General features: G+C 46.0%; 1 long non-coding RNA gene across 1 annotated transcript; it reads right to left on the reverse strand.

Annotated features, from left to right (window-relative positions):
* Positions 1–1,039: 1,039 nt before the first annotated feature.
* Positions 1,040–9,791, reverse strand: LOC142572122 (uncharacterized). The gene is made up of 3 exons (XR_012826005.1): positions 8,918–9,791; positions 1,941–1,975; positions 1,040–1,855 (listed from the first exon to the last, which is right to left on the reverse strand). It is a non-coding gene; the product is annotated as an uncharacterized LOC142572122 (long non-coding RNA).
* Positions 9,792–10,805: the final 1,014 nt, after the last annotated feature.

Genomic DNA, 10,805 nt, shown 5'->3' on the forward strand with positions numbered 1-10,805 from the left:
GTGATCTTCTGGCCCTCAAGATAGAGGTTGATAGGGCCGGGGGACTTGTAGATTCCTCCTCCGTGCATCCGGATCACCTCGGACTTCTCGGGCGCGCAACGCATCCCGCTCGCTGCCGCAAATCTCTCCACGGCCGTCGCGGTCTCTTGAAGGGTCGCCTCTTTTCGCGCTAGGGAGCCCTTGGTCCCCCAGAGCGTGATGTCGTCTGCGTACAGAGCGTAACCTAGGTCGGGGATCTTCCGCAGCTCTTTGGTCGGCGCTAGCATCGCGACGTTGAAGAGAATCGGGGAGATTATCACCCCTTGCGGTGTTCCTTTGTTCGGCACGTCGATCGTATCCGATCGAGTCTGGCCTATTCCGATGGTTGCCGTCCGGCCCGTCAGGAACGATTTAACGTAATTAAAGATGCGCTCCCCGCAGCTGATGTCGTTCAGTCCCTTGAGAATGGCCTCGTGAGAGATGTTATCGAAGGCCCCTTTTAGGTCGAGTGCGAGCAGGAGGTGTTCTCCTCCCTTCGGGATGCCCTTGAGAACTTCCCTTAGGATTAGGAACGCATCTTGCGCAGAAAGTCCCGGCCTGAAGCCAAGCATGGTGTGCGGGAAGAGGTCACCGTCCTCTATGTAATGTTGGAGGCGGGTTTCGATGACCCTCTCGTACAGCTTGCCGAGGCACGAAGTCAGCGAGATGGGACGCAGGTGCCTACGGAAGCTTCCCAAGGCAGCAGCGCGCCGCCGACTCGATGCCAGATTTGATGATGATGATGTCCTTGATGAGTTTGGCGCTTACCCACTCGCGGGGATTGGCCAAGAGTCGGGCAGACTTTGCTTAAGTGTTCAGAAAATGGAGGTAACAACCTAAAATGTTTTACATGAATTTAGGCGAGAGAAAATTTCTTCTTCTCTTCTTCTTTTTCTTTTTTTTTTTGCTGCTATCCGTGGCGCTAAATATTGAAAGAACAGCCTTTCTACATTGTGCACTCTGTAAAAAGCAACTAATAGGTGAATGAAGAGGACAGCGAGGCTTTTCGTTTGTGGCATGTTGTTTTATGCACACATGAAAAAAAGAATAGGACCGGTACAACGCCGGATTGATTAATCTAAGCATGCTGCATCGATATTCACAAAAGACGCGCTTTCTTGGTTGCTACAGCTACCTTGTGACTGCTTTCTAGTTGACAGTTTATATACCTGGAGTAAAATGCATCCGCATAACAATGAAGAAATTCAGTACTTCGCACGTGAACGCGAACATATGCTCTGCACAACCAAGAAGAGGGAGGCAGCACCCCTCTAGAGCATCTAAAACCTTCCAAAATATCTCTCCGCAAAGGCCTGCCTCATCCAGGGAAGCTGACACACTTTTGTTAGCAGTCTTCATAAAGCCCAGCATCTTTGGCTTCTTGAGACTTCTGCACTCAATTAAGTAACTGTCGCAGCCAACTGCTGGGATTTCAAAGCTTATGTCCGCTAGGCATAGATCACATGGTGCGCCCTTTCTGACTTTATGAATGACACATCCACACAGATAATAAACTACATTGCCCCTATGTTTCCTCGAGCACAAGTGTGCTCATTGCAAGCGCATTCTGGTGAGCTGCTTGGCTCCAGGCAACTTATCAACGTCGCCTCAATGGCTTTGCGAAGACTACTTTTTTTTTACTTGCAGGCTTCTCTCGTCTGCTTGAATGTGTCGTTGACGCCGACGAGCACAGGGCCGGGCACACCTTCCACACTACCACGTATAGAGCTGTTTTAACAGGTGTATACAGGCTTAGAAGGCGGAATATCTGCGTGAAGTTGATTATAGTAGGATGGGACTCATCTCAACCGAAGGAAGGCACTAGTCCAATGTATTGCTGAAAAAAAACATGAGTGAGGGAATTTCCTAGCAAACAGTGCAATGTGAATGCAGTCACAACAAATGTGAACAGTGTACCTTACCTCCAGTGGATCTTGATTTAACTGGCAATGGAAACCTGCGCCAGATCGAAGACAGGCAACTTATAACATGATTCACAATTCAAGCAAATATAAACAATGTGCTTTGCTTTATTTACCCAGGGCACCTGGAGAACCAGTTACGTCTCAGGCGTTTGATGCATAAAAATTGGGCAAAAAACTGCTATCCCGTAAATATTTTCAAAACACACACACACACACATCATCATCATCATCATCATCATCATCATCATCATCATCATCATCATCATCATCAGCCTAGTTACGCCCACTGCAGGGCAAAGGCCTCTCCCATACTTCTCCAACTACCCCGGTCATGCACTAATTGTGGCCATGTTGTCCCTGCAAACGTCTTAATGTCATCCGCCCACCTAACTTTCTGCCGCCCCCTGCTACGCATCCCTTTCCTTGGAATCCAGTCCGTAACCCTTAGTGACCATCGGTTATCTTCCCTCCTCATTACATGTCCGGCCCATGCCCATTTCTTTTTCTTGATTTCAACTAAGATGTCGTTTACCCGCGTTTGTTGCCTCACCCAATCTGCTCTTTTCTTATCCCTTAACGTTACACCCATCATTCTTCTTTCCATAGCTCGTTGTGTCGTCCTCAATTTCAGCAGAACCCTTTTCGTAAGCCTCCAGGTTTCTGCCCCATATGTGAGTACTGGTAACACACAGCTGTTATACACTTTCCTTTTGAGGGATAGTGGCAACCTGCTGTTCATGATTTGAGAATGCCTGCCAAACGCACCCCAGCCCATTCTTATTCTTCTGGTTATTTCAGTCTCATGATCCGGATCCGTGGTCACTACCTGCCCTAAGTAGATGTATTCCCTTACCACTTCCAGTGCTTCGCTACCTATCGTAAACTGCTGTTCTCTTCCGAGACTGTTAAACAATACTTTAGTTTTCTGCAGATTAATTTTCAGACCCACCCTTCTGCTTTGCCTCTCCAGGTCAGTGAGCATGCATTGCAATTGGTCTCCTGAGTTACTAAGCAAGGCAATATCATCAGCGAATCGCAAGTTGCTAAGGTATTCTCCATCAACTTTTATCCCCAATTCTTCCCACTCCAGGCCTCTGAATACCTCCTGTAAACATGCTGTGAATAGCATTGGAGATATCGTATCTCCCTGTCTGACGCCTTTCTTTATAGGGATTTTATTACTTTCTTTGTGGAGGACTACGGTGGCTGTGGAGCCGCTATAGATATCTTCCAGTATCTTTACATATGGCTCATCTACACCCTGATTCCGTAATGCCTCCATGACTGCTGAGGTTTCGACTGAATCAAACGCTTTCTCGTAATCAATGAAAGCTATATATAAGGGTTGGTTATATTCTGCACATTTCTCTATCACTTGATTGATAGTGTGAATATGGTCTATTGTTGAGTAGCCTTTACGGAATCCTGCCTGGTCCTTTGGTTGACAGAAGTCTAAGGTGTTCCTGATTCTATTTGCCATTACCTTAGTAAATACTTTGTAGGCAACGGACAGTAAGCTGATCGGTCTATAATTTTTCAAGTCTTTGTCGTCCCCTTTCTTATGGATTAGGATTATGTTAGCGTTCTTCCAAGATACCGGTACGCTCGAGGTTATGAGGCATTGCGCATACAGGGTGGCCAGTTTCTCTAGAACAATCTGACCGCCATCCTTCAACAAATCTGCTGTTACCTGATCCTCCCCAGCTGCCTTCCCCCTTTGCATAGCTCCTAAGGCTTTCTTTACTTCTTCTGGCGTTACCTGTGGGATTTCGAATTCCTCTAGGCTATTCTCTCTTCCACTATCGTCGTGGGTGCCACTGGTACTGTATAAATCTCTATAGAACTCCTCAGCCACTTGAACTATTTCATCCATATTAGTAACGATATTGCCGGCTTTGTCTCTTAACGCACACATCTGATTCTTGCCTATTCCTAGTTTCTTCTTCACTGTTTTTAGGCTTCCTCCGTTCCTGAGAGCCTGTTCAATTCTATCCATATTATAGTTCCTGATGTCCGGTGTCTTACGCTTGTTGATTAACTTAGAAAGTTCTGCCAGTTCTATTCTAGCTGTAGGGTTAGAGGCTTTCATACATTGGCGTTTCTTGATCAGATATTTCGTCTCCTGCGATAGCTTACTGGTTTCCTTTCTAACGGCGTTACCACCGACTTCTATTGCGCACTCCTCAATGACGCCCATGAGATAGTCGTTCATTGCTTCAACACTAAGGTCCTCTTCCTGAGTTAAAGCCGAATACCTGTTCTGTAGCTTGATCCGGAATTCCTCTAGTTTCCCTCTTACCGCTAACTCATTGATTGGCTTCTTGTGTACCAGTTTCTTCCGTTCCCTCCTCAAGTCTAGGCTAATTCGAGTTCTTACCATCCTATGGTCACTGCAGCGTACCTTGCCGAGCACGTCTACATCTTGTATGATGCCAGGACGCAGAGTATGAAGTCGATTTCATTTCTAGTCTCACCATTCGGGCTCCTCCACGTCCACTTTCGGCTAACCCGCTTGCGGAAAAAGGTGTTCATTATCCGCATATTATTCTGTTCTGCAAACTCTACTAATAATTCTCCTCTGCTATTCCTAGAGCCTATGCCATATTCTCCCACTGACTTGTCTCCAGCCTGCTTCTTGCCTACCCTGGCATTGAAGTCGCCCATCAGTATAGTGTATTTTGTTTTGACTTTACCCATCGCCGATTCCACGTCTTCATAAAAGCTTTCGACTTCCTGGTCATCATGACTGCATGTAGGGGCATAGACTTGTACCACCTTCAATTTGTACCTCTTATTAAGTTTCACAACAAGACCTGCCACCCTCTCGTTAATGCTATAGAATTCCTGTATGTTACCAGCTATTTCCTTATTAATCAGGAATCCGACTCCTAGTTCTCGTCTCTCCGCTAAGCCCCGGTAACACAGTACATGCCCGCTTTTTAGCACTGTATATGTTTCTTTTGTCCTCCTAACCTCACTGAGCCCTATTATATCCCATTTACTACCCTCTAATTCCTCCAATAACACTGCTAGACTCGCCTCACTAGATAGCGTTCTAACGTTAAACGCTGCCAGGTTCAGATTCCAATGGCGGCCTGTCCGGCCACACAATTAACCTACAATTAACCTACACACAATTAACACACAATTAACCTACAAAAAAAATGTGCCGCACGTAACGAATAATGTAGCCTACATTTTCCCTAAATGTCAAATTGCTGCCGGTATAGGGCATCGGGGAAAATTTGTTAGAATTCACTATATCGCCTTGAGAAAGGCAGAAAACGACGGTTTACCCATTTTTATTCACCACCTAATTAAGCCGCACGGTTCATTTATTCCTGTACCTCATCCCACTCCTGTACATCAACCCCATTTCTTCGCAATATGAGCTCTGAATTTCGTTCCCCCACGACACAGTGAAAACACGCACATAAGGTTTAAAAAGGAGAAAGCAAGCTACAAACGCGATCCATCTGATTGCGGTCATGCTCGAACGCAACTGCAACGCTGCGTTCGAGCGCGGCCGTGCTTCGGCACACTGCGATGCTGCCGGTCGTGGCGTTTGGAAGAAGGCGACGGTGGATCCATCTGGATTTTCAATAAAAACGGCCTCAAAACATGCATATGAGCCAATATGCCTATATATGAGCCTCAGCATGGAACCCTTGTTGAACCCACTCTCCAAATCTAGTACACTCTAACATTACATATATCACAGCGCAGCAGCGCCAGATTTCCCTTTAGGTAATATAGTGAGAAACTCTATGCCCCAGATGGTTCAAATTTCCGGAGACCCCACTATGGCGTGCCTCATAATCAGATCATGGTTTTGGCACGTAAAACCCCATAATTTTTAAAATAGAAAGTTATTGGCAAAAAGTGAAGCGCCACCTCCTCACCGCAACTGCACCGCTACTGGAGTCGCACCTGACATGGCTGTGGCGGCAATTAACGGCCACGCGCGCTGCAAAGACTCTTCTCTGCGTTTGTTATAGTAGGACGTAGGATACAACTTTAAAGAACAGCAGTTGGCAACCGAGGCACACGCACCGCGCGGAGTTGTGTTACTGCTCGTGGGAGGATCAAAGCTGGATAGAATCCAGACTAGCCCGTGGGTGGGGCTCGCCGAGGCCTGCGCATGCCAGGAATGTATGAGATCGGCTGTCCTCTATCGCGGACAGCCAATTTTTTATGCGAAAACCCCCTGGCACACTTTGGCCTCCGTGGCCCGTGTGTTGCTCAGCTAGCCAATCACAGAAGCAAGGTCGTCGTCATGCGACGTTTTCAAAACGGCGTCGTACTTAATACCTCCGCAGCGTCTGCTATTATTGAAGTCTTTTCATCGGCGGAAACGACGAGGTGTGCAACAGACATGGATAAAGCAGTGTATGGAGTCTGAGCATTTCACTCTTCAAAAGTCCTCGGTGCAGTTCATTTCATTGCTGAGCCCGTTTTACTTCTGAAACTTCACTTCCAACTGAAATGAAACTTGACAGTAAATAGTTGCAGCGAAGCAAGCGCTTTATTTCAGTTCAATAAACAATTTGGCTACCGCCGTTCCACTATAATAGATGAGTGAAAACGTATAAAATTACGCGCTTATAACTTTATTTTTGTGGTTACCGCCTTATTTAGGTAACAGGAAAAGTTTGAAGTACGAACTATATTTGCAGCCTCGCGGAGGAACAGTGGCTGGCGGTTATGAGGGCGTGGGCGGGGCTTCACTGCAGACTTGAGTTGTATCCGACTTGTAGAAACCATCGCTTGGCACTACTCAGTGTGCAGGTACATCAAAAAGTAAACGAAAATAAAGCGTAGTTTCCTGTCCCTTTATTTGTATGTTACCTGCCGTGGTTGTTCAGTGGCGGCCACGGTGGCCGCATTTAGATGGGGGCGAAATGCGAAAACACTCGTGTACTTAGCTTTAGGTGCACGTTAAAGAACCCCAGGTGGTCGAAATTTCCGGAGTCCTCCACTACGGCGTGCCTCATAATCAGAAAGTGGTTTTGGCACGTAAACTCCCATAATTTAATTTTTTTTTGTTCAGTGGCTATGGTGTTGGGCTGCTGAGCACGAGGTCGCGAGATCGAATCCAGGCCACGGCGGCCGGATTTCGACGGGAGCAAAATGCGAAAACACCTGTGGTACTTAGATTTAGGTGCACGTTTAAGAACCCCAGGTGGTCAAAATTTCCGTCGTCCTCCACTACGGCGTGCCTGATAATCAAAAAGTGGTTTCGGCACGTAAAACATTGTAATTTTAACTTTTTGCTTGTATGTTTTCTGGCATACCAGCGTGCTTACATACACGGTAAGCGCGCGGCAAAAAAGCGCGTCTGCTCTAGCAGACGCCTTTTAGTGCGAGCAGCGAGCGACCTGTTGAACGCCAGTGCGAAAAGCAACGCACACACTAATCTGTGCTAGGAAATGGGAGCGCAAGCACGTAGCAAGCCACGCCAATTCAATGCAGACAGTGAGGGGAGCGCGGCGTTGCCAACTTGTGACACTAAGCTCAGCGTTACCCCATTCGCTTACTAAAAAGCATGGTGTCACGCGCGCACAAGCAAACGTGAACCCACATCACTCGATGACCATGCGCACTCGCTGTCAAAACGCTGGAGTGAGGAAGCGCGGCAGCACCAGCGGGAGAATCGACTTTCGTGCTGCCTCCCACTTCAACGCGAACTAAGCGGCAAAAACACAGCGCACACGAAGCTATCAGCACTGGCCCATATATGCACTCTGTCCCCATCGCAGCCGCCATCGCGAGCTCACCCTCGCACGCTTTCACTCGCACATGAAGTTAGCACCCTTGGACTTCATGCGGAACATCACGGCAAAGCCGGCATAAACGTGCCTGGACTGTCCATATAGTTGCTATTGCAATAATAAACCACAGTAATTCATAGCTCTGACTTTTTCTTTGTCTGTTGGTGAAGCGCATGTTCAGGCACTTCATCCACACTGTCGAGACATTAAAGAAATATGTATTAAAAATTTCTTCGGCTACTTTTCGAAATCTCGGACTTGCTATTGCAGAATGCATGTTTTTGTGATTGCTATCACTAAACTAAAAGCTACAGGCAATATTACCAAATTTTGCATGCACTAGATGGTTTCAGTATCAGAGTAATCTGCTTCAACAAAATTCAGCTTAGGACGTTGCTGCAGGGCAGCGCTCTTGTTGGTTTATTCTGTTTGATCGTGGTTTCGAAGTGCACTGCCATATTCCATTATTCCACCGAAATTCAGATTGGCCTCCTCTAAACTGCTTCAAAATGAAATTTTATGTGCTCCAAGCTGCTCCAAAAAGGTATTTTGTCTGCTCCAAAGTGCTCCAAAAGGTAATTTTACTTGCTACAAAAACTGTTCCCAAATGACTTTGAGCAGTCCCGCCCTTGATAATATACATTCTAGGCTTATTCTGGTGGCCTTATGGCAGTTTCACTGTATTGGCTCATATGCATGTTTTAATCTTTTTAGAGACTGCTGTACAATTTGCTGTTTAGTAGATTGCCTTAACATATATTGCCATTTTTCCCCACGTTTTTTTTTGTATGCCACCTTTGTAGACGCCAACGTGATTCTGTATCGGGTAGATATGCTTAGCATAATGTAGAACTGATACGATGTCAGCATTCGCTGCTGCTGCTTTGCTGTTCGGACAAGTACCACCACTGTTTAAAAGGGTGCGAGTCCGGGCTAGATGGTATTCCTTATGTGACTAGCGCAAGAGTGAACACGGGACACTAAAAAGGCAACAAGGACAAGCGCTTGTCGTTGTCACCTTTTTAGTGTCCACTTTTGAGCTAGTCACTTCAACTGTTTAACATTCAGCCAATGTGGTACTAAATTATTATTAGAAAAGCCAACATTTAAAACTATTCAAAAAGTAGTCTCGATTTGCTTCAATAGAATGCACTCTGCTTATCCTTTCAACAAACTTGGCATGTGGACCTGCAACGCAGTTACCTGTATGTTCTCATGGTCCTTTTCAGCAGAACTTTGTCGAAATTTTCTCCTGACGAGCATCAGTATTCCATGTAAAAGATATTTCTTGATGCCACCTTCAACACAATGCCCATTTAATTCCTGCAGGGTTTGGGACAAATTCAAGGTGATGGTAAAAGTTTCGAGTCAATTCTTATCTACAGCTCAGATATCTTGGTAGAACACAGTTCATGTGAAGGCAACATTTGGTGAGACACTTTTCCCACTGGTGCAAAAGGGACATTAGAAAATGTCATAATAGTCTCTTTTTTTGCCAGAGAGTGATTAGTGAAAATGCTACATCAGCAACAACCTTGTAAAGTGACATGCTGGGAAATTTAACAGTGCATAGCATTTGGTTTTGATACTCTCATATTGATGTCATAGAACACTGCTTTATGCAGTTTTAGACAGCTTGAGCTAAAATGAAGGGACGACAGATTAAAGTGTGGTCTAGCTTCAAAGAACCAGCATTGGCAGCCACTATACTGCTGCATGAATAAAGATTGAAGTGAAATAAAGGCAAGCTTGTCATTTATATCAGGTAAGTGACAAGATAAGCATAGGAGAGAAACAGTCAGCAGCACAGTGGTACCACATGATGACTTTGCCACAGCACTTACCATTCCATATAGTAGGCCAGGCTGGTTTTTGCTCATGATCATCCTGTACATCCACTATCTTGTGTGTTCACAGTTAAAAGGAACAAGCAAGTATGTGGCTCACGCTTAGGAGGTCCTCCAGCTGCAGTTGCTGGCAGAAGCAGGTGTAGCGAGAGGACTGGTGCCACCTGCTACAAATGCTCTGCTGCACACATTCACTTGCGCTATATACACTTGTGTGTTTGCAATGTGCAGCCACTGTACTCTTCATTGAGAACTACTTAATTATCTTAAAGAGAATGAAAACTCCAACCAAAATTTGTTAAAAATCTGATGTTTCGGAGCCCGACTGGCTCCTTCAGGGGTGGGATAGTGTGAGGCGTAGCAGTGCTTATATGCGTTTTTTTGTGCTTTGACAGGCGTGCACACTTTTTGTGCACCTTGAACGTAAACGGCAGGGAGTGTTCATGATGAAAGATTGATGTTACCCGGCTTCTTCTGGATGTGCCAGGATTCCAAAAGGAGCCGCCGCCGGTGGTTTTCTCGCCAACAGTGCCGTTGGTGCTAATCCGGCAGTGACCAAAAAGCTCACCGTGTTCTGCCACAGCACTGCATTCTGTTTAGGCCATTGTGTACAAGATTACCTGCACCGAATGCCCCGCATCGTATATTGGCGAGACTAAAAACTTCCCGGAAAGAATTTGTCAATACAACAATGACTTTTGCCACCTGAACAGAGAATGCAGTGCTGTGGCAGAACACTGCGAGCTTTTGGTTACCGCCGGATTAACCCCGACAGCATCGCCCAAGTTGAGAGAGAAAACAACCACTAGTGGTGGCTCCTTTTGGAATCCTGGCACATCCCGAAGACGCCGGGTAACATCAATTGTTCGTCAGGAACACTTCCCGTCATTTACGCTCAAGGTATACGAAAAGTATCTGCGCGCCTGTCAAAGCGCCAAAAAACGCATATAAGCAGTACTATGCTCTCACGCCATCTCACCTCTGGAGGAAGACCCGGTCAGGCTCCGAAACGTCGAGTTCTTAAATTTTGGTTGGAGTTTGCCTTTGCTTTATTTCAATTATCCCCAACCAGGCAGATACCTACCGAATGTTTACCTTTGATTTAATTATCGATTGATAAATTGGTCAGTTTTATGTCCCAAAGCCACACTGGGTCTACGAAAGCCGCCACGCTCCGGATTAATTTTGACCACCTGGGATTTTTTATGTGCACCTAAAGTTACATAGGCCAATGCATAGGCAGA

Source organism: Dermacentor variabilis, chromosome 1 (genome assembly GCF_050947875.1).
Source record: "Dermacentor variabilis isolate Ectoservices chromosome 1, ASM5094787v1, whole genome shotgun sequence".
Taxonomy (NCBI): Eukaryota; Metazoa; Arthropoda; class Arachnida; order Ixodida; family Ixodidae; genus Dermacentor; species Dermacentor variabilis.